The sequence below is a fragment of the Bos taurus genome, chromosome 25 (genome assembly GCF_002263795.3).
Source record: "Bos taurus isolate L1 Dominette 01449 registration number 42190680 breed Hereford chromosome 25, ARS-UCD2.0, whole genome shotgun sequence".
Classification (NCBI taxonomy): domain Eukaryota; kingdom Metazoa; phylum Chordata; class Mammalia; order Artiodactyla; family Bovidae; genus Bos; species Bos taurus.
The window spans coordinates 34,806,881-34,834,671 of NC_037352.1; the positions used below are offsets into that span (position 1 = coordinate 34,806,881).

The 27,791-nt window shown below is 47.5% G+C and overlaps 1 protein-coding gene across 10 annotated transcripts in view; it reads right to left on the minus strand.

Moving 5' to 3' along the window:
- Window positions 1–27,791, minus strand: part of CUX1 (cut like homeobox 1) — a 349,421-nt gene that overhangs the window by 103,700 nt on the left and 217,930 nt on the right. The gene's annotated exons all lie outside the window — the stretch shown is intronic.

Consider the following 27,791-nt stretch of genomic DNA (forward strand, 5'->3'; position numbering starts at 1 on the left):
GCCAGTGTCGGGGCGGGAGGCCTGCAGACCTGCGAGGGGACACGGATGCCTGCTGGGAGGAGGTGGGCTTACGTCGAGGGAAAGAGCTGGTGTGCTCTTGAGGGGCACCCAGTCTCCTTGGGGAGACAGTGCCTCCTGCCAAGAGAGCCCTGAACAGAGCTCTGAACAGAGAGCTCTGGAAAAACAGAGGAGTCAGAGCTGGATTCTCCTTGGGGGAGGGAATCAGGAAGGTTTCAGAGGAGGTGATGTGTGAACTGGGTTTTGAAGGATGAGTAGAAGTTTGCCAGGACTGAGAGAACCATGGACAGGTAGGGGAGGTGGGGAGAGGCTGGGGATGCAGGATGGGAGGCTCTGCTGTCTGCACCATGAACCAGCTGAGTCACTGTCACACCCCACCTCCAAGCCTGCTCACACGCAGGGAGTTACCAGGTGCTTTTTTTTTTTTTTTTCCTCCTGTTCTGAAAGTCCTTTCCTGAGTAATTTGAAGGCATATATATGCTTCCAACATACAACATCATGAGAGAGAGAGGAACCATGCTCAGAGTTCTACTGAGAAGGACAATTCCAAAAGTCTGTGGCAGGTTTGAACAGAACTCCCAGGGTAGTCGCTGCCCCAGACCGGTCCCAACGGTGGCCCCAGCGAGGAGGTCAAGGTCAAGACTGCTACCTGTGAGAGGTTCAGTACCCCTGTGAAAGAGGGGATGGGACATTACAGCACAGACCTCCTCCGGCTGCGGCTGCTTCATTCTACGCCCTGTGCGGACCTGAGCTGGCTCTGCCACCTGCAGGACTCAGGCCCACCCCTCCCCGCTGGACGGCTTGCCTGCTGGACTCCCTTGGCTGTCCTTCTGCGTCGAGGCTCTTGGCCCCCATCCACAGACCTCCGCTCCAATCTGTCTCACCACATATGGACCCCTATGTAGCCTGGACCTATACTGCCTGTCCCGTCACCCTCCACCTCTGGGAACCTCGTCTCCTACTTCCACCCCTCCCCCAACCCTGCCAGTGGCTCCATCTCAGGAGGCAGCACAGTCTCCCCACCAGTGTCTGTCTCCTCCACCCTCATCCCTGCTGGCACAGGACTTGGTGTTAAGCTTTTGATCAGGGTCCTGAATGCAGTTGGTCCCTCCAGTGATGGGCTGGTCGGCCAGTCTACCCACTGGGGCAGGTCGGGGCGCCCAGACAGGCTGACTCCAGGGTTCTTCTGTTCCCCAAACCTGCTTCTCTAGTCCTAACCACCCACCCTCATTCTCTGGTCCTAACCACCTACCCTTAATACAGAGAGTGGGATGAGCTACTCAGGCTCTGGCCGGTCTGTTTTCGCTATTTGCTGCATCGTGTGTTCCCTCCTGAGGCCCTGAGGCTTTCCCAACCTTTAGGTGTGCCCTGCGATTCCAGGCAATTTCATCAACTCTCGTCAGCCTGAACAAGGTAACAGACGCCTGGTGATCAGGTTCACAGACTGTGGTATCTGTTTGAAACAGTATCCTGCTTACAGACTCATCAGAGAAAAGTCTGAAACACCTCATCAAATGGCCTGGTTAAATGAAGCTATTTTTAGGACAACTTGGTGAAGGAGGCAGTGTCTCTAAGACAAACACTCAAACTGGGGCCCCGCAGGGAAATGCTGGGGGCTGGGGGTAGGCTTGGGGTGGCTTCAATTGTGAAACATCTCCTTGCACCATTTCAAAAGGAAACCTTCAGGGTATCAGAGAGAAACTGCCGTGACTCCGGAGGGTAAAACCATCATGGAAAGTGTTAAGATCTGCTAGTGACAGAAAAGGGGACTTGATGGTCAGAACCGAAAACTGTCTAGACAACCTGCTGATGGAGCACAAACTTCATTGTGTATGCGAGACAATAAAAAGTTAACAACCTTCTCCTAAGGCAAATCACTACTTTTAAATGCAGCTTTGAACTTAAATCAGTTATTCACCAAGTCCAGATCCACGCAGCCACCCACCCAGCCCGCCAGCTGCTGGTATCATTTGGAACAGCTGCTGGTATCATTTGGACACTCACTCACTTGGTCCATGAATGTTTCAAGACACCTACAAGCTCCCTGGCCACAGGACAGGTGCGGGCAGATGTGGGTCCTATAAAGTCTGCCGGGGCTGCGTTTACAAGAGGCAGACAGAAACGCTTGGCTACTGAGCACCTGAAATAAGACCTCCAGGGGCCCTGTCTCCCTTCTCTCTGGAGCACGTTGGGGAGCTGGTGGCTGCAGGACCCAGCAGGTGGATGGGGAACGGCCGGGGCTGGGAGAGCAGAGATCCTGAGCACCGGCCTCAGGGAGGGTTTCCTGAATTTCTCCTGTTGTATCTTCCACGAGCCCCTTCCTCTTTAATTCTGGCTAAGTTATCTCCGTTATTTAGATAGTCTTCTGCTCAGTGTGGCTCTCCCATTACCTGGCTACTGTCGGCACACCTACTTCCGCCTGTCACGTTGTCCAAACTTTCCCTCCATTTGCTGTGTCCTGATCTTCTCCTGCCCCTCTGGACAGCTCTTCAGCTTGATCCCCTGTACTTGTGCTCAGCCTGGGATCCATCTCTTCTCCGCTTCCTTGGTTTAGTTTTTCTGTCTCTCATACCTGTCATTCCCACTCCCTTCATTATTAAATTATTCCTTGGTTTTGCTTTATGTTTCCTCGAGTGTATTTTTTGCACTTATTTCATATGACGGGCCCATCTGACTGCCTTCCAGAGATGGGTGTCCTCCTCTGGGGCCTTGTTTTTCCTGGGGTTACCAGCTACTCTGCCTGGCAGTGTACACAGGGAGGTGGGGAGCATAGAGAGGCAGACCTGCTGTGTATTTCTCAGGATGAATCAAAAAAAGACACACAGCACTGTTCAATGCATTTTGCTGAGTGAAGGAAGGAAAGGCAGGGAATGACCCTAGGTCTCCAGAGTAAGCTGATAGCGCCTTTCCACCAGGAAAACTCTTTGGCCAGAGCTGCACCTTGCTTTCTTTCCTTCTTTTTCTTTCTTTCATTCCTTCCTTCCTTGCTCCATGCTGTGCGGCTTGCAGGATCTTAGTTCTCTGACTAGGGATCGAACCTATGCCTCCTGCAGTGGAAGCTTGAAGTCCTAACCACTGGACCTCCAGGAAATTCCCAGGGCTTTGCCTTTAATTCTCAGCATCAGGAGGAAGTGATCCCCCTGGTAAAATGGCCCAACTTCTGTTCTGGAGATTAAGGGTGAAGTGTGACTGTCTGGGGACCGACACTCACTTATTTTTAATCCACCCTTCACTTCTTGACTGGCCACTGCCATTGGCCATGGGGTCAGGACAAGGTCAGACACAGGCCTGGGCTAGAAAAGAGAGGTATTCTTAGAGATCTGGCTTCACATAGAGGCTGGGTCGGCAAAGCTGGGACCTGGAGGGTCTGGGAAGTGATGTCCAGATCCAGCCAGATTTAGGGGCCGGGGTGGGCCTGAGTGCCTCCTAGGTGAATGGTTTTGTTTGGTCATTACAATACCTAATACCCAGAAAACAATGTATCAGCTCTGAAAGATTTCAAGTCACTGATTAAAAAAAAAAATTAGCCACATTTAAACAGGAAGGTGTCTTTTTGGCATTCTGCAGCAATCCCTGGAAATGAATTTCAAGTTTTTCCATCTTCTCGTCAGTTTAACTTTGGTTACTAGGCAACTGCTAAACTGACCAAAATATTGAATGTGATAACAAGTATGGCCCTTACCTTTCATTATGACAGCAAGTCTCGTATTTCCAGAGCTTTCAGATGATAATGCCAACACTGAGCCCTGCTGTTCCAGGGCCAGGGAATTCAACACCAGCTCCCCTGAAGACAGCAGGGCCCAGGGGGGCTAGATGGGACCAGAGTCACAGGAGACAGTGGTAGGAACCAGAGATGCAGTGGGCGAGGAAAAGTTCAGATGATTACTATAGGAGTCTGTAGGCTCAGTGATGCACCTTCCCAAGCGGGCATGCTTTTTAAAAGGTGAGATGAAAAACACAACCCACTGGGTACCAAAATGTGATCAGGACTCCTGGAGACATGAAGTGCAGCCCTTGGGAAGTGCTGGCAGACTTGTCAGTGCTGGTCGAATCTTATAACTTGTCTGCCGCAGAGTCCATACAACCCACTCCTCGCCAAGCTGCTGCTGCCCCCGTCCCTCCCCAACAACATGAATCCTACCAGACAAACTGTCCTCAATAAGTAACATGAAAGTGTCCAGGGGTTAAAAAAGCAACTAGAAATGTTATCTGAAAAGTATAGTTATGAATTAGATGGCATGTGCTCTCATAGCAGGCAGTCAACAATATCCCGAGGGGGTTTTTCTTTCTTTTTGTTTCGCAGGCTCAAATACCACGTCAGTGGGTTGGAACTGGAGCCTGACGTTAGCCTAAAATCATTTATTTTCCAAAGTCCATAATAACTGCACGTTATTGTTTGCTCAGCAAAACTATTTATTATAAAGATTACGTTCTCTCACCTTTTTACGAGCTGACAAAACAGCTTTCACTGAACCATTAACCAGAGCAGCATTGTGCTTGCTCTGGCTTCAGACTGCGGATCATTTCAGCCTGGCCTGGAATATGCAGTTTCATTCAATCGGTTCCCCACAGATCATTCCAGGGTAGTCTCTGGGCTGGCACATGATTTTTTATGAGGAACTTGAAAGGACACAGTCAAGGCTGACGGTAGGGAAATCGTATGCACGATGGAAACCCTGTGTTTCCTTTCACACTAGTCTCCCGAGTGCTGAGGGATGGCACAGGGGCAAGGGTGGAGCATATTTCAATCCCAAACAAGCCTGCAACTTCAGGAGCTATTTAAGCAAAGTAAATCTACAAGGCAGTTGAAAAAGCATCCGGGGCGAACTTCAAAGGTCAGTGTATTTTCTTGGACCCAGGTCAAGAGCCTCAATTCTAGATTGTAAAGTTCTTAGGCATCAAAAGAAGAAATATCTGGGACTTCCCTGGCAGTCTAGGGGGTAGGATCCTTTGCTTTCACTGCAGAGAGCACGGTTCGATCCCTGGTGGGGGTGTGACGCAGTCAAAAAAACAAAACAATAAAAGAAAAACAAAAGAGGAAGAAATATCTAAAGATCCATTCTCCCTGTTTTAAAAACAAGTATGCTGGTTAAGTAAGTTCCAGTATGCTTGGTAAAGTGAATGCTTGCCCCACCCACTGGATGCTATGTCTGCCACCTGGCCCATCAGGAAGGTGGGTCAGTCTCCAGATCTGGCTCCCAGCACAAAGGGGCAGAGGAGCCCAGAAGCAGGGTTGCTGGACCGCGTGCAATAAGAACTGGTGGGAAAACAAGGAGGAGGAGGAGCCAGAGGGCCAGGGATAAGGAGATGTCTTGTCTATAGGGCTAGAATCGCCTTAATGGGGGTTGAGGGTCCTCAGAAAAAGGGCCTCTTCCGCCTGCACATGGGCACGCAGGTGGGACTTGGTCTCAGGAGAGGAAAGGCTGGTCTGAGTCCAGTGTGACAGGCAGGGCAAGGCTGCACAGGAAGAAGGCGGCACCAGCCTGAGGCCCAGGGGTGTGAGTGGAGTTGGGGCAGCTTGCCCTCAGTGATGCTTACAGAGCACCTACTATGTGCCACATCCGATGGGGAAACAAACATCACAGGTTGGCAGTGCACAGGGCACTGACATTCACCTTACTGGGACCACAAGGACAGATGCCGTACATCCCAGGAGTTCAAAGACGGGAGACCCTGTTACTGCCTGCTCAGGTGGGCGCAGGGGAGTGAAGACACCAGGGAATTTGGGTCCAGGGACAGCCCAGAAGGAGGGACAGCGAGCTTTGCAAACAGGAGGAGAGAGGCTCTTGGAGGAGAGGACCTCTGGTCTGCAACCTGAAGGAGGCAGAGAACAGCAGGCAGAGGGAGGCACAACCAGACTGAACCAGACCACATGGGGTGGGAGTCTGTTAAGCGTGTGTTTCCATGGCAACCACCCCAACCACGTCACGAGGCCAGCCTCTTCCTGCCCCTTCTACGCCTCCTATTTCTTTCCCTCATGACAGCAGACCCCAGACACATAGCTAGGGTGACAGTGGGGACCCTTGCCTAATGTCAGATGGTGGCTGACATCACAGGTGAGGCCTCCAATGGTGTACCATCAAACGCTTTGCTCATTTTGGGCTTTAAATACATGTGTTTGTATTTTGTTAATGCGATAGCCAACTGTTCATATTTTATTAAGGCTTTTTAATAAAAGAAGGACACTGATTTTATTAAGTACCTTTTAAGCATTTATGAAGCTAATTAGAAGGTTCTTCTCCTCTGACTCGCTGAAATGGTAAATTATACTGACAGTCACTTGCCCCCCATTTGGTTGTGGATATTATGCACTTAACACACTCCTGAGTTCTATTTGCTAATATTTTATTGAGTATTTTTCCCCATAAATATTTATAAGTGAGACTGGCTTCTCATTTCTTTTGTCTCCTCTTTGTCAGGTAAAGTCATACAAAGTACTTTGAAAGCATTTCCTTCTTTTTGTAGACAGAGTGAGCCATCACAGATTTGACGATATTATTTTCAAAAAACCTGAGCCCACATTCCACCCATTGGTCTCAACATGTTGCCTGGCAGGAGAGCCCCTGGCTGCCTCTCGCTCCCAGGGCAGAGTTCACAGCCAGTCTGCCTTAGGCAGCGCAACAGGCTCAGCGGGCTGCTCCCCAGCTCCCTCCCTCCCAGTGTCCTCTGGGCCAGGACCCCTGGGGGAGCTCACCTCTCATCAACACCTCGGCTCCTTTTCCAGTTTCATTTCCCGCTTGTCCAGCTGTCCAGACAAAGAGGCCCAAGTGCACAACTGCTCCCTCAGCGCCGCTGAGGTGGGGTTGAGGCTTTAGTCTGCGAGTGACATGCATTCTGTGCACATTTCCTTTTGTGGCTCAATCGACAAATGCTCTTGTGGGTTCTCTAGCCTTATTCTGTTCCTGAGAGCCACCATGCTTGTCCGCATGGCTGTCCCCGCTGCTGAGCTCCACATGCTGCTGCTGTCGCCATCTAGGCCTTGGCTCAAGGGCCCACTGTCTTCTGAGGGTCTCCTGGCAGCCCTGCTCCTCGTCATCTGCTCATTTATTTTTATTGCACTTATTTCTGCCTCTGAGTACCTCGTTCAGATACTGATGGCTTGTTTATTCACGGCCATGATCCCAGAGAACACAGCAAGCACTCCCTAAATCCTGGCTGATGAATGACGCGGACCTACGACGCCTTCACTTCCTCGAGTCCACCCTGCATGTGACAGGCAACAACTCACTGGCTGGGATTCTAAACAGCAGAAAGTGGAGGGCTGTTTAGCCAAGTTGTAAATATGACTTTCAAGGAAAGAGTCTGTAAGTTGTTTCGGCAGAAGGAAAATACTTAGTTTTTCTGACCACTTTTTGTAGCCCTTGAAAGAGGAGGCAAACACTCTCCCTGGAAGAAAAAGTATCTAAAGACCCGGGTTCATGGGAGCGTGAGTTGCCAGAGGGCAGGGCTGTTGGCTCATTTCCCTGTTGCTCCCCGTCCCTCCCGGGGCCCACAGAGCTGGGTACAAACAGGACTCGACACGGATTGGCTGGGGGGGGTGGGAGGAGAAAGCGTCCTTTGTGGAGGGGTTTTCTTGACAACCCCCAGCTGTATGATGGGTCCTGTCTCTCATTTTCCACCCGGGTTAAGCCGCCTCTGCTTTGGGGTGAAACTACCTGGCATCCATTCAAGCCCCCAAGCCCCCAGTCAAACGTGTCACCCCAGAGTGGACCCTCCCTCTCTGATCAAGTCGAGGTTTGGGCAGAGAAACAGTTGTAGAGCTTGACCGCTACGTCAGACCCTCGGGAAATAGTGGTTTTTACTCTTGTTGCAAATAAAACTGTATCAAGAGACAGTTAAATGGCCAAAAGGTCACCTCTGCTTGTTCAGAAATTAACCACAATTTGTTCCTTCTGATGACTGTTATGTTTAAATGTCAGTGATACAAGTAATGATTAAAATCAATTTTGGTGAAGCCTCATCAATACCAAATGGGAAGGAAATTTCCCTTCTGGCCCTACGATTCAACTGACTTGCTTACACAAAATAATTTAAATAAATCCTCCTTTAGTTTAATCTGAGCCACTCCCTGAAGTACAGTCCGATGTGATCAGAAACCGCCTGGGACCATCACCCAGGTTCAGTCCTCGCAGGGTAGGGCACCGGGGACAGCCATGGCTGGAGAATTAACTCACGAGACTGCTGCTCCTGAGGTCATGGAAGCGTCTTGGGATAAGCATCTGGATTAACTTCAGATGCCTCTTGCCATTTCTCTCACGTTCTCTAAAACTGTTGCTCTAAAAGCTATGAGGAGCAGTCTGGTGTGAAAATCCTTTTCTTCCCTTAAATCAAGTGCAGGGGTCACAAGTAGGATGGAGTGACGACACCTTGGGCTGGAGTCACCAGAATGTGGCTGGCATGGCAGGTAGACAGGCCAGACTCCCTCCCACTGCCTCCTGGTCCTTTGACCTTGGGCAGATCTGGGAGCGTGACAGTCATCTGCCTGGGAGGAATAGCGTGGCCTTTGCCAAAGTAATTGGCACAAGGACGAAATAAGAATATTGATGGAGGGTAAAAAGAAAACTTCGTAAACCCACGCACACACTCATTATTATTGTTGTTCATGAAAATCAGAATCTTTCTTTTCTGGTCACAGCTAATTTTCAACACCCAAGACAACAGATTATAATCACAACTGCCTAGGAAGTAGGTTTTGCCCCTGAACTCCAGTCTAAATCTGATCAGACCTCTGGGTTCAACTACAAACTTGCAGGGATAAGAGGACAGAGGAACAAGCTAAACTACATCTGGGGAAACAAGAGAGAGACTGTGGGAAACTCTTCAGGGCAAGTAAGCTGGTTTCTCTTTCAAACAGGTTGAAAGGAAAAGAAAAAGAGATGGCTCAATAAAAACGAATGAGACTTAAAAGATATAACAACCAATTGCAATGTGTGGGTCTGAATTTGGATCCTGAGTCAAAACAATTTAAAAAATTTCATGTATGATGTTTAGGGGTAATTAGAAATTGAAGTATTGATGATATAAAGAAGTTAACTTCTGATGTGATAATAGTGTGCATGCTCAGTTGCTCAGTTGTGTGTTGACTCTTTGTGGCCTCACGGACTGCAGCCTGCCAGGCTCTTCTGTCCATGGAATTCTCCAGACAAGAACACTGGAGTGGGTTGCCATTTCCTCCTCCAGGAGATCTTCCTGACCCAAGGATTGAACCTGCATCTCTTGCATCTCCTGCACTGGCAGAAGGATTCTTTACAACTGCACCACCTATGATAATGGTATAGTGGTTATATTAAAGAATAAGAGTCCTGAATGTGAGGCTCTAAGGATTCTGGAAGGAGCTTCAAGATAAAATGGCAGTAAGGACAGGTGGGCCAGGAAAGCACGGCTGGAATTGTCCAGTAGGCACTAGGGGTTCTGTCCTCTATCGTATGTCAGAAACTGAACATAATAACAAGCAAACAAACAAACAAAATTATAAGGTGATTAAAAAAGCATAGACCATCACAGTAGTTTAGTGTCTCTCCATTATAACTTTTCAACTATAAAGTCGGTATGTAGGCTGTTGACCACTGTTGGCACAGAAATGAGGTGATCAGAAGACCCGTGCAGAGATAAGCAGGATGCTACAGAGTGGCCCCTGGGAAAGAACACAGATGAGGAGTACTTTGCTAGTTTTAGTCACGTCAGTTAACCTCTTAGTATGTCAGTTAACTCATCAAAGGGAAGGAAAAACGACGTGTATGAAAGGCACACTTTTGCAAGGAGAACGTGATTGAAAAATCATCCATGAGTATCTCTCTTTGATACAGAGTAAGTGGATTCTGGAGGGGACACAGGAATCCCAACCTTCCTCCCTCCAGGAAAGAGGCTCCCAGCAGCCGCCTCCACGCGGGATCTGGAGGGACCCGAGGCCGCCACCCTGAGCGCTGGGTCCCCCGGGAGCTGGCTGGTTGGGGGAGTCTTGGGCAGAGGACATGGCCAGTAGGACTGTGGACCCAGGGTGCTGCTGCTTTCCTCCAGATATTTAAGAAATAGGTCTTTTTGGTGGTGGAGCATGGCCTGCCCCATGTGAGCTTTCGCACTTTCAGAGCCTCCTTTCAGATTTCGTTTTCTTTTCCCTGTTGGCTTGACCTGTAAGCACTCTGCCTTGGGCTGACAGGTGCCCCTGATCCTGTGCATCGTACCATCTCCCGAGGGCACAGGGGACTTGCCACCGCTGCAGGTGGACAGGAGGATGCTGCTTGGATTTCACAGGTGGGGAAACTGAGGGCGGGGGCGTGAGTGGTGACCAAGAAGCTCAAGGTCACAGAAAGCAGCAGTCTAGGATAAGAACCCTGGGTTTATGCGGGAATGTGAGGGATTCTAATTACCCCCTTTCTCTCCTAAGTACTATGTGGTAGGAATTGTTAAGAGAAGGTTTGGTGGCAGAGAAGTTAAAACTCAGAATAAGGAAACCTCTCCAGGTGCATTCTAGTTATTACGCTCTGCTTCCTTCCCCTCCAAGTCCAAGGCTGAGACGACTTCCTGGGACTTCTTGGGCCCACCTCAAGGCCCTGGGCTGTCCTCCGGATCACTTCTACACCCCGGTGCCTTCTGACCACACCTCCTGCCCTTCAGAGCTGCTTGCAGAGCCTCCCCTTCACTGGTCTCCCCCCATCAATCCAGCACTTGGCTCACCTGTGGCTTCGGAGGCCCTGGTAGCTTCTGTCCATGGCCCCCACCCCCTTAACTGCCCTGCACTTAAGGCAGCTGGTGGTTTGTCTCCTTCACCCCACAGGGTCGGGAAGTGAAACTGGAGAATCAGGCAGCCGACGGCAGTGGCCTGTCCCAAGGAAAGACAGCATCCTTCCTCTTCCTCTCGCTGGCACCGAGAGTCTGCAATTCGGCAGCGTAAGTGCCTTTTTTTAGGGCAACTTGAAAATGAATAATTCAGTGGTTCCTCTTCTACTTGTGAAGTGTTAGACAAACAATTCAGACGGGGCCAGACTTGCTGGCCCCATGAAGACCGTCCCTTCCCTTTGGTCTGACATCATCGGGTTTGGCCATGAATCTTTAAGAACACCCTCCATCCTGTCTAATCACTAAAATACCACAAAGGAAGTTCACGATACTTAGACATAAGGGAAAAAAATAGCAAGGTTAATTGCAACATAAAGTTTTTCCTCGTTGCCAAGCAAACAGTACATCAGGGCGTCACAGTAACACTGAACTCAGAAAGTCCTATGTGGGGAATGTCTTAGTCATGTCAGGTTACTGAGTTGTTGAGCTTTAATTCAAATCCAAGTCTTAAAGAGGCATCTTTCCCATGGAACTCTAAGCTCGAATTCCCAGGTTTTAATCTAAGAGCTTCACTGATTCTGTACCTGGTATTAAAGGCACCTGGAATACTTTTTGGAGGTCAGTATGAAGAAAATTTGAAGTTAAACAAACAAATGACCTTCCTGGTTTTATTAGAGAATTCACAATTTGGAAGGGATTGTTATTGGACAAGCCAAACCCTCTTCCGTACATTCATGGTTGGTTGGAAAACTTCAGTGGATAGAACCCCGAGGGCCCTCTGTTGGGAAGACACAGTCAGCAAATAACTGCCTTACAGCTCAGCTATGTGCAGTGACCACTGATGTATAATGTCTCTGGGATTCTGGGCAGGAAACTGGATCCAGTCAGCTTTCCAAATGACAGAGTAGGGCACTCCCTGGGTTTAACCATAAGCAAGGACACTGGATACCTGGAAAGTATATTTCTGAGTTTAGTAAAAGTTAAACAATGTGATGATAAGAATGTATCTATGTTTGTGCCTTAGGATGTACCTAGCTTGCAAGCCTCAAGTTTGTGCAAAAATATTTACCATGTGCCAGAGAATAAAGGATTCTTATCACTGTAGTTGATAATCCCGCTGAGCAGCAGGTGCTTTGTGAAGGCAGGAGGAGATCCTCAGAAGTTAAAGTGTTAGTCGCTCAGTTGTGTCCGACTCTTTCCAACCCAGTGGGCTGTAGCCCGCCAGGCTCCTCTGTCCATGGGATTCTCCAGGCAAGAGTACTGGAATTGGCAGCCATTCCCTTCTCCAGGGGATCTTCCCAATCCAGGGATCGAACCCAGGTTTCCCGCATTGCAGGCAGATTGTTTACTGTCTGAGCCACCAGGGAAGCCCATGGTCCTTGGAAAATCGAAACAACTTTAAGGAAATCACCAGCCGGAATGTGTAGGTTCAGTGTATTCTATGAAGGATTGGGTCTCACTGCAGAAGGAGGAGAGGCTAATGTAGTGAAGTATAACTTGCTGCTATGCTTGACATATAATGTAATAGCAGTGCAGTATGGTAAGAGAATTTAAAATAAATATGTGGCTTTTAAAAGGTTTCCAAAGGGTTCAATAGTTCTGCATTTGACACTGAATTTCAGTAAAAAGAGGGGATCTGGAGCAGGGCTCACCTGGAGGACCCAGGACATTCAGAGAGTCAATTATGCTCTGTGGTCCATCTTCCTTAAATAGATCAGAAAGTTTATGACAGAGATGACATGAATTGGCGGGGGCGGGGGGAGGAGAGTATTAAGAATAAAGAAAAATGTAAGGTAAGAGTTATACTGGTAAATGTTACCAGGCCAAATTCACCTATAGAAATAAAATATGTATTGGAAGAAAACCCCAAGCCTAAAAAAATGCAATAGAATCATACCTCAAAAGAGGAAAAGATTAACTAGACTTTTTCAAAAGGCTAGGGTAAGGTTTTAAAGCCACACTAGCCAATACTATATGTAGCAAAATAACAGAGAAAGAAGTCATACTTAGAGGTGTAGCAAATAATAAAACACAAGCTTGAACTTGTCTTAAATCACAAAGTAAGACAATCCATAAAATATGCAATATAAAAATGGAAAGAAACACAATATATAGAAGTATTTTCCTACTAGAAAATGAACCACACCAAATGACACAGAGGAAGGGTTCCAGTCACATGGAATCTGAAAGCCAGGTCAAAGCTAATTTAAATGGGAATCACAAGAGTGCGGGGTCTCAAACAGGACAGACATTTAAACCAAGAGCCTCCACTGCTCTCCACAGACAGATAAGAGAGATGCTCCTTTTAAAAAACAGGAATGAAAGAGGAGAATCAGGTATTCTGGTTATCAGAAAAGCACACAAATTTACTCAGTTCAGTTCAGTTCAGTTGCTCAGTCGTGTCCGACTCTCTGCGACCCCAAGAATCACAGCATGCCAGGCTTCCCTGTCCATCACCAACTCCCGGAGTTCACTCAGACTCACGTCCATCGAGTCAGTGATGCCATCCAGCCATCTCATCCTCTGTCGTCCCCTTTTCCTCCTGACCCCAATCCCTCCAGCATCAGAGTCTTTTCCAATGAGTCAACTCTTCGCTTGAGGTGGCCAAAGTACTGGAGTTTCAGCTTTAGCATCATTCCTTCCAAAGAACACCCAGGGCTGATCTCCTTCAGAGTGGACTGGTTGGATCTCCTTTCACTACTTATAGGTAATATGGCTACATGCTTGTCCAAAAGGATTCATTGGAGCAAAACAGCAGAGAACCCATGACCCAAGAATTCAGCAAAGCCCCGTGTTTTTTGATAAAGACAAAAAATGACACTTCTATGTACCAGTAATAAATATCTAGAAAATGAAATAAATGATTTCATCTACAACAGGGATATAAATATTAAACATGTGGGAATTAAAATAACATGGCATAAATTCATCTATAGAAAATCAAATTACAAAATGCTAGTGACAAAGAAAGCTAATGATGACATTTCTTATGTGCAGTTGTGTTAAAGAGAAATAAATATAAGTTTAGCTTCCAAGTTGATTTATAAAACTCAGTAAAATGTCAAGATGCATATAGAAAACTTAGGTGACCCCAATAGCAGTAAACTTATTGTAGCTATCAAGACAGAAAATGAAACATTATTAAAACAGTTGGGTACTTATAAGAATGAAAAGTTGGATCAATAGAAAGAAATTTCAGACAGCAATCCAGAGACATATGTAATTATTTACATCTGATTTGTCCAACGTTAAATACTGAAGGAAGGAATTATTGGGCAAGCTGAGAATCGGTATGAAGAATAATAAACAGACACATACCTTACCTCATAGGCTATAATACATTCCGACAAGTTAAAGATACAATAAATCATAAAAAATAATAAAGAAATGGATTGGGAAGGAAATAATAATTTTCAATTATTGAAATCATGTTAAAAATGATTAATGACAAATTTGATGGGATCTAGCTCATATATTTATATTACTTCTGGACAATGAAATCACCAAAACTCAAGAGAAGATCAATTAATAGGTAGAAGTAATGATCAATGTGGGTGAGTAGTTAGGATCCAGAATATTAGCCACATTCATGATCATGGGTGATAAGGAAACATATGGGGAGTAAACCAGCCAATGGGCAAGTGCTGAGTTTTGTCCTAACAAATATCAAGTCAAGCATCTACGAGCATCCACATAGCATGGTGGAGAGGTGGTGGAACTGTTGCAGCCCATGCTTTATCTCCTGGATCGAGCACAGAAGGTCTGAGACAAGTAGCGTGAGCTCCCCAGGCCAAACACAGCTCCGAGTACACCCACCTCTGACACTGGGGCCGGGGGAGGGGAGAGAGCCCGCAGCACCTGGCGCTGCTGTACCAAAGGGGTTCTTCCCCCTGCAAAGGACACGCTAAGGAACCTTGATACAGCACACCCTTTGTCCCAGTGGTCTCCTGATCTAGTAACGGGTCTAAGGACTACCGACATTTTGGGGACTTCCCTGGTGGTCCAGTGGTTAAGAATCCACCTTCCAAAAGACAGGATGTGGGTTCGACCCCTGGTTGGGGAACTAAGATCCCGCATGGCACAGGGCAACTAAGCCTGCACGCTGCAATGAAAGATCTTGTTTGCGGAAACTAAGACGCAAAGCAGCCAAAAGTAAATAAATTAATTAGAAACCCCCCAAATTACTGACATTTAGAAGCAGTCATGGATCTAAACAGTATTCAAGGTATCTACGAGGACTGTGATGTGATGTGAAATTACTAGGATTTCTGCTTGCAAGAAAGCCACAGACCTGTTCTTGTTCTGAGTTGTTGATTTGCAATGGAAGGAAATGCTACACTGCAGTCAGATTTAGTGAAAATTAAGATGTTTACGTTCTGGATACAAATTCAAGACCCCCAAATTCTCTCCACGGAATAGGAGAGACCAGAACCCTCCTCACATGCTCGCAGAGGCTGGTGCAGATAAGTGTGGGTGCAGGAATGAGGCGTGGAGGGGCAGGCGATGTGCTTGTGGAAAAAGGCTTGTAACAGCGCAGTGGGATGTGGGAACTGGTGATCAGGGGAAAGGCCCGCAATTCTACGGGGTGGGGGTGGGGTTTAGAGTCGGTGTGAAATGAGGCTATGAAGGCAGAGCTGTGTCACGAGGCATCCCGGACGCTATGGCATCAGTTTTCAGTGGAGGCAAGAAAGAGCCATGTGTTTTCACCTGTATGTGGAATGAATAAATATAACAAAACAGAAGCAGACTCCAGATACAGAGAATAAAATAGCGGCTGCCAGAGGGGAAGTAGGTGGGTGGACTGGTGAACTAGGTGAAGCAGGGACAGAGAGGTACAAACTACCAGCTATAAAATTAATGGGTCACAAGAATGTCATGTACAGCACTTTCGGTACAGTTAATGATATAGTCAATAGTATTGTAATAACTTTGTATGGTACATACAAACTATAAAAATATTCAATCACTATGTTGCACATCTGAAACTATCCTTCAACTAAAAAAATATATAGAATTTTAAAAAGCCATGGAAAGATTTTAAGGACGAGCCATACAAACAGAATCAGATTTATATTTTGGAAAGATACTCTTACAGATACTTGGAGGATTGGCAGCGGGGAGATTTGCTAGGGAGGGACTGAAGAAGGAAAGACAAGAGGTGAAAAGAGCCCCGTTACTGGAGTGACAGCGGAGACAAAGACAGGAGGAGTGCAGAAGGCCTCAAGGAGGGGGAGCTAATACGGTCAGACAGCAGGGTCAAGGAGGAACCTTCATCTCTGCAACGAGGGAGGACCGAATATGCTCCAGGGAGGGGAAAAATGGAAGGGAAGCTGCCTGCAGGCAAGAAGGAAGTCAGGAGGGATCATGAGTTTGCTTGAGTCTGAGAGGCCTATGTCTAGTAAGGAGATGGAGCTTTCTCTTTGGGTATTAAATCTTTTCTTATTGATTTCTAAGGGTTCTTTATATATACAGGCATACCTTGGAGATAGTGCTGGCTTGGTTCCAGACTACCTCCATAAAGCAAGTCCCCATAAAGTTAGTCATGTCAATTTTTAGGTTTCTCAGTGTATATAAAAGTTCTGTTTACACTAGACTGTAGTCTATTACGTGTGCAATAGCATTATGTCTTAAAAAAAATGTACATACCTTAATTAAAAAAAATTTAATACTAAAAAACACTAATCATCACCTCAGCCTTCGGTGAGTTGTAATACTTTTGCAATGGCAACCTCACCACGACAAATATAATAACAGTGAAAAAGTCTGAAATACTGTGAGAATCACCAGCTTGTGACACACAGACATGAAGGAAAAGCAAATACTTTTGGAAAATGGCACCAATGAAGTGTGCTTATATATATATGCGTGCACACACACACACATACACACACACACACAGACTCTCTTTCCCTGTCATACACAATGCAAATACTCTTGCCACTTGATCTACCAGTCATTCATCAATCATCAGCAAGCTGTGAAATTTTCTTTGTGAGTTCTACCTTTGGCATAATGCTTTGAAAGATTTTTTTCCCACCCTCACATTATATAAATATCCATCTAAAATTTCTCCTAGTGTTTTTATGACTTTGTTTTTCATATGTAAATATTTAAAACGTTGAGGCTTGACTCTGCACAGGGCTCTGCCTCATCTCTCATCCTCTGAGTGTTAGCCAGCTATTCTGGCACCACTGATCGAAGGCTCCATTCCTTCCCCAACTCATTTAAGCTCAAGTCATTTTCATAGACAACTTCTAAAAATTTCCCCCCTTTAATTTGGAAACTTTGAAAAATACTAGAAGGCTATCAGAAGAAAAGGCCAATCAACCATATGCCTACACACAGAATTACCTACTTCACATAACTTGTCCTTTCCCCCTTATCGACAACAAATCCTAAGTTTCTAAGTACCCGGGGGCTTTCCATGGAAAACGGAAGGATCTAATAATCTTTATGTTGCATAAATTCTATATATTGGCGCTTTTTTTTTTTTTTTTTTTTAGGGTAGAAAGACCACACAAATGCATCAAAATAAAAATAGGCAAATTTTAAAAGAAAGATAAATGAAAAGCTAAAAATATATGTTTTCCTATGAAATTTCAAGATTATGCTCTGTTTCTGCATCCAGGCTCTGTGGATAACATTCCAAACACCACATAATTTTAATATTTTCTCCCAACTTTACCTTTAGGGAAATCGGAGGGCATACGTGCAGTCACGTGGGGGTTAATCCTCACTGATGCTGAAGGCCCTGAGTCTCTGCTCTGTTCAGCAGAGCATGAAATCTCAAAGCTCAGGAGAGCAATGCGGCCAGGCTGCCAGAGCGATGCCATAAAGTTCTGCATTAAAAATTCATACTGCAGGCTCGCCTCAGAGCTCAGCTCTGGCTGAAAGGAGAGCTGGCGGGGGCGGAGGGGGGAATACGAGACACCCCACTGTCTTTCTGGCAATTGGAGACATTCCTCAACAAACAGCACCTCAGGAAGAGAATGAAAGGGCAAACAAGCCGTGAAGGAAATCAATGAGTTCAATTATCTGGCTCTCCCTCGGTTTCCTAAAGGAAACTTCTCATTCTGAAGGCTGGTTCCCCAAAGTTTCTTTTAACGATATCCCAGAACAGGAGCCCCAGACGTCTGTGCTTAGGCCCAGATGCTTGGCACCTCTCTTAATTTGTTTTATATCAGCCCAGGGGCCCCCAAATTCTCCAGGCCACGTGGAAACAGGTCTCTGCTGAACTCTCGGAGTTGCCTCTGACGTGTGGCTGGAGGGAACCACACTGTTCTTGCTTTAGAAGGTGGGTTCCACACACACGTGGCGTGTGGATTTTGGAAGGCAGTTATTCTGTGGTTATTAACCTCCAGAGGTTAAAGGCACTAACGGCCCCTCAATCATCTGAACTCAGAACTTTTTGCCGCCAGTGTTAGCAGCACCCAAGGGGAACTAGTTAAGATTTTAAATTCAGTCTCTTAGGATGATGATACAACACGAAAACAGGGCACTTTACCCAACACCTGCAGCTGCAAATACAGGGGTCTTGTGATGCAGATGGACTGGCCTGATTTTCACAAGTCAAACATGGAAGATGCTGGGTTCCTTAGGGTTGGAAGAGACCGGTGGTGCGGGAAGTGAACCAACATTTTGCAAATGGGCCAGGCAGGGTGTCTGGTAGCCATTTGCTGATGGCGTGTGTGCAGATGATGCGCCAGGCCTCCCTTTACTCAGGAGGAAACTAAGGCCAGAGTAAAGAAACTGAGAGCCCTGCCCAGGGTTTCTGTACTCACAGCACCAGGAATCAAACTCTGGAATGACTTTGAGACCCGGGCTCTTCCCCTGACCCTCATGCTGCCCCCCACGTCCTGGGGAGCCCTTTCCCTGAAGGCCACCCGACAGACAGGCTGCACAGGGCCAGCTCGGGGAGGACGGAGAGCCCAGCTTTGGGGAAGGAGTTGGGTGATCAAGTTCAAGGAGCTGAGAAACGGGCAGGCCCTTCAAGTCTGCCTGAGCTCTGGTCCAATCTTCCTGTTCTGCTACTGAGGACACTGCTGCTGCCCGGGTGACAGAGCTCAGACCGGGTGACAGAGCTGAGACCTGACCCAGGATCTCCCGACTCTGGGCCCAGCACCTTCCACTGTGCACCAATCAAGGGGAGGCTGGGGCATCTGTAAGTGTCACCAGACAGTGGCCTGGTAACGGGGTCCTCAGAGAATTCTGGTCTGATGATGCCATAGCCTCTGGCAGAACGTAAAGGCTCCAAAAGACAGAGCAAGTGTGAAGCTTCCTAGTTACAACCTGCACAGCAATGAGGGCAACGTGACAAATCAGGCCCCCAAACAAGAGGGAACTCAATGGGTGACAGTCTCCTGGGATGTCTACTGATGGGATGTCATGCAGCATGTATCACGTTTCTGAATAACAGGTAATGACAAGAAAGACATATTTACATGCCAAGTAGAAAACAACCACCACCTAGAAATGAAAACCTTGTACCAGTCTGATACCATTCGTGAACAGTAAAAGAAAAAAAATAGAGTACCATATAGAAAAAAGATTGGAATAAAATATGCCAAAATGTTAAAACAGTTATCTGGGGACTTCCCTGGTGGTCCAGTGGTTAAGAATCCGCCTGCCAATGCAGGGGATGTGGGTTGGATCCCTGGATGGGGAACTAAGATCCCACAGGCCTCAGAGGAACGAAGCCTAAGTGCCATAATTAGAGAGCCCTTGAGTTGCAACAAAGACCCAGTACAGCCAGAAATGAACCAAAGAAACAAAAAACCATAACAACAAAACCCAGTTATCCATGTGTTGTGGGATAATGAGTGATGACCTATTTTTAAAAATCTACTAGAATTTTCTAAATTTTATACAATAAACATGTGTGAGTTTCATGAATTTTAAGAATCATAAATGTTATATAAAAGGAATTAGCCTTCATTGATTTGGGGCAATTCCAGGGAAGGATGGTTTCTCACTTTCTCGACTTCCTGCCTCTCCCTTTAAAGGGCCCTTGCCTGGTCAGGGCCCTTCTTCCCTCCATATTGGAAGCTAAGTGTCATGATGACCTGCATGGCTGTGGGTCCTCTCTGCAGCCAGGGACTCCTGGGTAGGGGGTGGGGTGGAGGTCAGAAATAAGCGGCTTTGGGAGGAGTTTCATTCAGGGCAGAAGGCTGTGTGAATGGTCCAGACCGGCTTCCACTATGCTATCATATCTCTGTGACGTACTTCAGAGGTTCAGGTGGCTCCTGCTTTCTTCTCAAATGCCAACAGCTTCTGTAGTTTGCTTTTCCTTCCAGAAAGCACATGGCCTTGCTGGTCGGGCTCTCAGCACTGCCGGGACTAGTCCCTTGGCCTCCATAATCCACTGGTCTAAACAGTGAGGGCGCCCACAGAGTGATTCATTCAACAAAAGCCCTCAGTGTCAGTGATGCCAACGGGCATGTGGGGTGCAGGGACTGAGGTGGATCAGGCGGTGTTGGCCACCTCTCTGTGGTCCACAGGGACACACCCGTCCTCTTCCTCGAGCTGAGGTGGGGTGCAGGGACTCAGGCAGATCAGGCGGTGTTGGCCACCTCTCTGTGGTCCACAGGGACACACCCGTCCTCTTCCTCGAGCTCTGCAGGCAGGAAGGCGCCCATTATGATGCCCAATTTGTGGCTCATCAAATGTGCTTTGATCTTCTACAAACGGATGTCTTCTCTAACAGCCCCTTACCTGTTTCCTTTAGCCTCCAACTGTGATTTCGCCAAGACTGTCCTTTACAGTGAATCAGGAAAACTTCAAGGATCTCTGAAAAATCCCCAGTTTTTTATAAAAGCACGCCGAACTCAGGTGATAGCTTATGCATCCTTTTCTCTACAATACCCCTGGAAGAATGCTGGATGAGTATCATTACTACCTCTATACTCATAAGCATGTTTACACACACACATTCCGGACAGCTCTACGTACACGTGCGTGGCACGTGTTTTTATGTACAGAGTGTGTGATTCGTGTCTGTGTGCATATCACACCCGTAACTCCCCTTGCCCTCTTTACTCTGTAGTTCTAGCACCTGACACATTGCCTGCGTTTCAACACAGTGTTTTAAGATTAGCTGAAGGGAGGTAAACAGCGCCAGTTCTCATTGATGCCATGTAATTTTTAGACCTGCCTAGAGTCCACGGAATAGGTGAAGAATGTTTAGCACTGAGAGGACTTTCTACCTGGATTTGAGAATAGGAAGCCAGGCCCTTCTTTCTGCACAGTTCTCGGACTGGAAAAAACTTCAGATCAGGGTTGTACTGCTTGTACAAGAAGAGAAGGCAAAACAGATACAGTCAGTGCAAAAGCCAAGGAAAGTCCTTTGGTACTCATGCAGGCATGGAGCTTTAGGTATGAAGCAAAATGCTTAGAGAGGAAAAATCACAGGAATTCTGCAAAATGCACACACCCTTTTGCAGATAAGGTATAGGGGAAAAAAAAGCATCATTTGTTCCTGGCACGTCTGATTTCTCTCTAAGGTTTAAAGGACAGGGGTTTCTTTATTCAAGTCTATCTCTTTGAAACCATCAAAGTAGCTGCTTCTCCATTTTTAGGGAAATTAATCTAACCAGGATAATTACAGCAACTCGTACTGGAAACTGATGACTCATCAAAAAGCCAGGAAATAGAAAATGTTACATTCTTCTTAAAGGTACAGCAGGGAGACTCTGTTTCCGGACACTGAGGTGGTCTTTTCAAATTCAGTTGGGGGAAGCAAAGTCTGTCTAATGGGAGTATGCTGGCTACTCGGCTCTACCTGGCTCAGTTTCCTGAGCCTTGCATGTGGAACTGTAAAAAAATAAATAAATAAAAGGGAAATCAGTCTGTGAGGGTAAATACATCAGGGCTCGTGGAGAGGGAGAGAAGATGGAAAACCCTTCAAGAAGACCCATCACCTGGTGAGCAGCAGGTCGGTAACACTGCTCTCTGAAGGCAGCACAGAAAGAGACTTTCCAGGTCATGGTGGGAAAGTGCAAAGGACACTGGATTTTGAGTCCAAAGGTCTGGATTTGGGGCCTGATTCCATGTTCCCAGGGCAGTTTCCCTGTCTATAAAATGAGTGCAACAGGTACATCCTCCATGACTGCTGGAGCATGCAAGAAGGCATCATGACTTAGTCCAGAGTGATCTGGACGTGTGGACGCGCTCGACCCCTTGCCTTTGACTGCACACTGGCTACATTTATCAACTGCAGAATCATGTCTTCAACCCTGGGCATCCTCATGTTTTCAAACATTTCAGGTCCCCCTGTGCCCACTGCTGGGACACAGGAGTCCCCTCCCTCCATAATGTGGGTGCGGAGTACAGGCTCCCATAAGCAATTTCAATAAAGCCCTAAGTCAAGCTCACCTGGGCAAGTTTTCTGCTTTCTCAGAGCATATTGCACTTTGTAATTATACACTGGTTGTATACACACGATAAAGAGAAAACACTCTAAAATGATCCCAAGTGAAGTTCTTCATAGGCGTCTCTTTCGTAATGAACTGCTTAAGCATGTGTGCATGCAATGTGGTTCTTTCTAAAAAGCATATAGGCAAGAAATACAACATGAGTAACCTTAAGAAATATGAATTTTACTGGCAGGAAAGGTTGGGAGGTGCAAATTCTCCTCAGACTAACATTAGCTATAGAAAAAAAAAAAAAAGGCAGTATTTCAGTGCGATTCAATATTTCCTTTCATCGGAGGCTCAGAGCCTCCACCCACAAGTCAGGAGGAATTTAACAAGCTGACTGTGTGTGTTAACAACTGAAGTTCCTTCTGCAACCAGGACTCTGGGGGACACAGCAAAGAGGTGGCCGTGGACTTTAGTGAAAATGGGACTTCCTGCAGATTTGCCCAGAATGTTGGTATCTCGGCTGGAGGGTAACATTCCTCCCGCCATGGGCAGTGGTCACCTAAGCCCAACCACAAGTGAACAGCTGCACAGGACAGGCGTGGAGTCGGGGGTGGGGGGAGCTGTCCAGACCTCTCTCCTGGGGCCCGAGAAGCTGTCTCCCTTCCTCCAAGGCCATCCCAGGGAGCCATTGAAATCTTACCCAACCTGCTCAACATTGCTAGAATCTCCATGTTAATGTCAGCTGGGGTGCTAAGTCTCTATTTGCTAAGAGAAGGTAGAAGATCTGTACATAGCCTGACCAGCTGAGGAGGAGGTACTTTTTCCATTTAAAAAAAAAACAAAAAAACAAGCAGAGAAATAATTCATTTATTTAACCCAGAAACGGTTATAATCTGAAACCCTGCAATCCTCTTACACAACAACTGTTTTGGCAAGCCCCCTGATGTTCCAACAAATATTAAACTGTGCTTGCCATTTGTCTAAGGAATCTTGCATTAATAAACATGAAGAAGAACACTTTTACCTCCCACTCTCAATGACAGGACAAAACAAAGACCAGCTGTATTCATCAATGAAGCCTTGTTCTGCACATAAAGGCTAATTACATTTCGCTTCAAGCCTACACATGGAAAACTTTCCTGCTGCTGTCCCCGCCGCAGCCAGCGGGCCGGCCCAGCTGACGCAGGCTGACGGCTGCACCCAGTCAGCAGGGGCTCCTGACAGCCTCGCTGCCTCCAACCTGTGGGCTTCGGTCCCCAGTGGGGGCAGCGAAGGATGGTCATCCCAGTGACATCCTCCCAGGGAGGGAGAGGCAACATGTACTCTTCAAACCTTCTGGGGACATGATGCCATTCAGGCCAGATTTTCCCAAGACCCGTAATTTCAGAAACACACACATACACCAAGCTCAGGGCGAGCTTGTCGGGAACAGCTTCTATTTGCTGACAACAGAAGAGCTGACAGCTGTCACTGTGCTGGGGGCTGTGGGCATAACTCCTCATTACCCTCCACTGCCACCCAGAGTTCTGACTGCTATTCTGCCCATTTTACAGGTGAGGAAAGAGAGGCCAGAAATCAAGCAGCTTATCCAAGAACACATGGGGTAGGGACAGCGGACCCACCACCCCTCCCCGCCATGACCCACTCAAAGCCCATGTTCCATGATGCCTTTCCCACCCACTTCCTGTTCTGCATTTTCTGTCAACACTTAAAAAACAAATTGTTTTGGCCTTGCTGCTCAGCATATAGGATCTCAGTTCCCTGACCAGGTTGATCAAACCTGTGCCCCCTCAAGTGGAAGGGTGGAGTCTTAATCACTGGACTGCCAGGGAAGTTTTTTAAGAAACCCTTTTAAGAATCTCTCCTTTGAGAAGGGAGAAGAATACATTGTTTTAAAATGTTTTAAGACCACTTGTGAGGAGCTTGGGCCCTGGTGGGCTTCTACTGGTAAGTGTTAGACTAGATGGAAAGTTGTCTAGTCGAACACAGGACAAGTAAGTCAGGCTGGAAGCAGACGGTAGAATGACAGACCTTTCCCAGAAAATGAAAAGGGAGGGAACTGAGAGGTGGAGCGCGGCGGGGGGCGGCTCCGTGTGGGAGCTTTAAGACTGAAGCGATTGTTTCTGAAGTTAAAAGAAAGTAGCAATTATTATCTCAGGCCATTCTCTACATTTTTTATGGATTACTTCCTCTGGGAATCATCTACAGTAAGGGTTGGGCCCTCAGCTGCCCTGTGTTAGACGTTTGCTTCTATTAATATTTAGAATTGCTGACCCCCATCTGGGGCTTCCCTGTTGGTTAACCGGTAAAGAACCTGCCTGCAACGTGGGAGACTTGGGTTTGATTCCCGTGGAGAAGGGAATGGCTACCCACTCTAGTGTTCTTCCCTGGAGAATTCCATGGACAGAGGCTACAGTCCATGGGGTCACAAAAAGTTGGACAGGGCTGATCCCTTCTGAGTCTCTGTCCAGCCCCGGCGTCCACCATGCCCACCTGCCTGGCAGATCAGCCTGTCAGAGCTCCAGGCTTGTCCCCCAGGTGACTGGCCTTGATGCCTGGTGTTTTCACAGATGGAGCTCCTTTGCCTCCAGCAACCCCTGACTCCAGCGCATCTTTGTGCCTCAAATCACAGGTCACCACCTGCAGGAAGGCCTCCTTGACAGCCTCTCCTTTGGCTCCAGCTGGGTGGGGCCTGTGCTAGAGACCCACTATCCCCCTCACCAGCTCCCTCTCCTGCTGGTCCTCCCCTGGCAGTGGGGAGTCCTGGCCAGGGCCCAGAGGAGGGTAAGGTCAGGGGTTGCTGGTACTGCCCTGGAGCCCTGTCCCCTCCCAATACAGGCAGAGTGAGGCCCGGCCAGTGCTTGCTCAGGATACCGGCATCCAGCTGGTCCTCCCTGTCCCTGTGGTGCCATGTTAAACTCCCTCCTGACTGTCCTAGCTGGAGGGGGCTGTCTGTCTTCTGTCGACACCCCGATGCTGCAGATAGTATGCTAATGTCCCCCCGACAGCAGGGATTGTGCTGGATCGCAATGGCTGTTCTCCCTGAGCTTCTCTGAAGGTCTCCATGAACGTCAGTGGAGCTGACGGTGGATCTGGGTTGTGCCCATCTGGCTCACTCTCTCTGTGCCCAGGTACATGTCGCACCTCTTGCCTCCCCACTCATCCGAGGAGATGAGGGTTTCCTGCTACAATCACAGGTGAGGACGCACCCCAAGGGCACCTGTGGCCCCGTCAGCAGGTGGTAACTACAGCTGCAGTTTGGAGGCAAAGCATTTTACATGACAGAATAACAGACTCCATGTTTTTTGATTCTATCCTCCATTTACTCTAGTTCAATGAAAAAGCGGAAGTAATGTGTGGATTTTCACTTATGTGTATTTTTTTGGGGGGAAAAAAAAAGCTTTCTGGCCTTAAGATACACTGATATGGTGGGACGTAGTCTAGAGATGATTCTCCCTGAGCCTCCATCAACTACTGCCATTTATCAGAGGTCAGCGGGCTCTGATAAGTTCAAGGGAGAGGTCTGGGGTCAGGAGGACCAGCCTCTGGTGCTCTCCTGGGTGGCCTTGCTGATTCAGGTGACCTGAGATTTAACAATCTTACCGTCAAATGATGCAGCTGGCTACTAAGGAATGGACTCAGGCTGGGTTTCCTGCATCAATGAACAGTAACTTAAGGCAACACTGTGGGCTGAAAATCATCCTGTCATCTCAGGAGGCACCTCTGACCCTTCCCAGGGAGCAGACCACCTGGGAGACTGGAATCATCCTTGAGCATCGCACCCTGGCTCCAAGCACAGCAAGGAAAGGCTAGGGATGGGGAGAAGATGCCCCTTCCTCCCTCCTCCTGTCCCCAGGCCATCCCGGTCACCACCTTCCTTATATTCTACTTATGACCCAACTAGCCGGTTGCCACTAGCTAAACAGATTTCACAATCACGACTCACAGTTTGGAAACCATGGGCTTAGATGGGCTTACTGGTTGGCTGTACAACAGCTGCTGCTTCTTTTTTTTTTTAAAGCCTACAGTACCCAGTATTCTCAGGAGGCCTCCCATCCAAGTACGAACCAGGCCCAGACCCTGCTTAGTTTCTGAGATTAGACAAGATAGGGTGCGTTCAGCGTGGTATGGCTGGAGACAAAAAAGCTTTTTAAGTGCCTAATAAACCAAACTTTGTTGACTGTAGATACACAAGATGTATCTGTGCCTTTTAGAAAGAGGTGTGGTTTAACAAACATAAATTAAAAAACTAAGGAAACAATCCAACATATCAGCCCCCAAAGTCCCTATGAATTTTGTCAGCAAGATGATGTGGATAAGAGTGAATGAATCAAGGAATAAGCATAGCATCTTCAGATTAAACCTTTAGAAAAGAAATGCTATAAACTAAGGTTAGAACTATGTATCAGGTTAAAGTTATTATAATTAAAAAAAAATCAAATTTACTGAGAAAAACAACCTGTGTAGTAGAATAAAGTCTAAGCAGAAATAGTAGAAAAACAAAGATGGCTGGTAGAAAAGGAAACCCAGACACGAACACCTAGGACAGCCAAGGGGACAGCAGTTGGTGTGGTGCCTCGGAGGATATGTTTGCAGGGGTGAGGAACTCTCAGGCTGTGGGCTCAGTGGGGAGGGCATGCCTGTGGCTCATTGACAGTGATGCCCGGGATCAGAAGGGTTAATACCAGAACTGCCAGTTTTCAAAGTGTAATTTTAAGGGTCACGGGACCTTAGAACCAGTCCTTTCTGTACCATCTGAAGTCACATTTCAGCACACTAGGAGAAGAGGGGACAGTGATCTGGAGGGTTCCACCAGGATTTAGACGTGCCAACACGTTGGCCAGAACCACCAAGACTGACTGGGACGTTTTAGTCTCTGTGAGGAAGTTCTCTGCTCATGATCGAAATTGGTTCTGACCACCTGGCCCAGCTGCTGAACAATCCAGGGCAAAGGTCAATCCCCACCCCCCCCCACCCCCCGCCCATGTGCCCTGAGAGCAGTTGGCCCAGCAGCAACCTCTGAGGTGGGACTGAGGGTGCTGAGTACCAGAGCCCCACCTGGAGCTGGAGCAGGGGAGGAGGGTGGCGCTATTCAGAGCCACCCCCCCAAAACCCACCAGCGCCCACTGAGGCCTGGTGTGAGCACAGCAGGAGCTGAGTCTTACTGGAGACACAGCTGTTGGGGATGGAGTGGGGTGGGGTAGGGAGTGGTGGATGGGTGTCTGGGGGAGATGGGAGGAGCCTCCCGGGACAGGAAAAAGTAGTTTAGACACTAGCCTGGCGTTTTCAGGGAACAATCTGTTCTTTTTCTTTCTTGATTTATGTCAGTGTTATTTCTTGCTTGCTGGCTGGCAACAGGGCACCTGCGGTGGATCACTGATTCCCTCCCGACAAGACCTTTATCTGATATACCTGCCCAAAGATGCACACACCCCTACTTTGTGTAAGTGTCTGCACACGGACGCCTAGCACCATGAGGTGGGGTTTGAACAGACAGATCAGTGTGGGAGTGGAGGCTTTGGGCACGGGTAGAAGGTGATGCTGTTGCCACACACCAAGCTCCACAAAACGTCCCAAGTATCACACCTTCTCTGTGCTGATGCTTTCCCAAAATTTCTTAGAAAAAGGCACAGTGGTGAC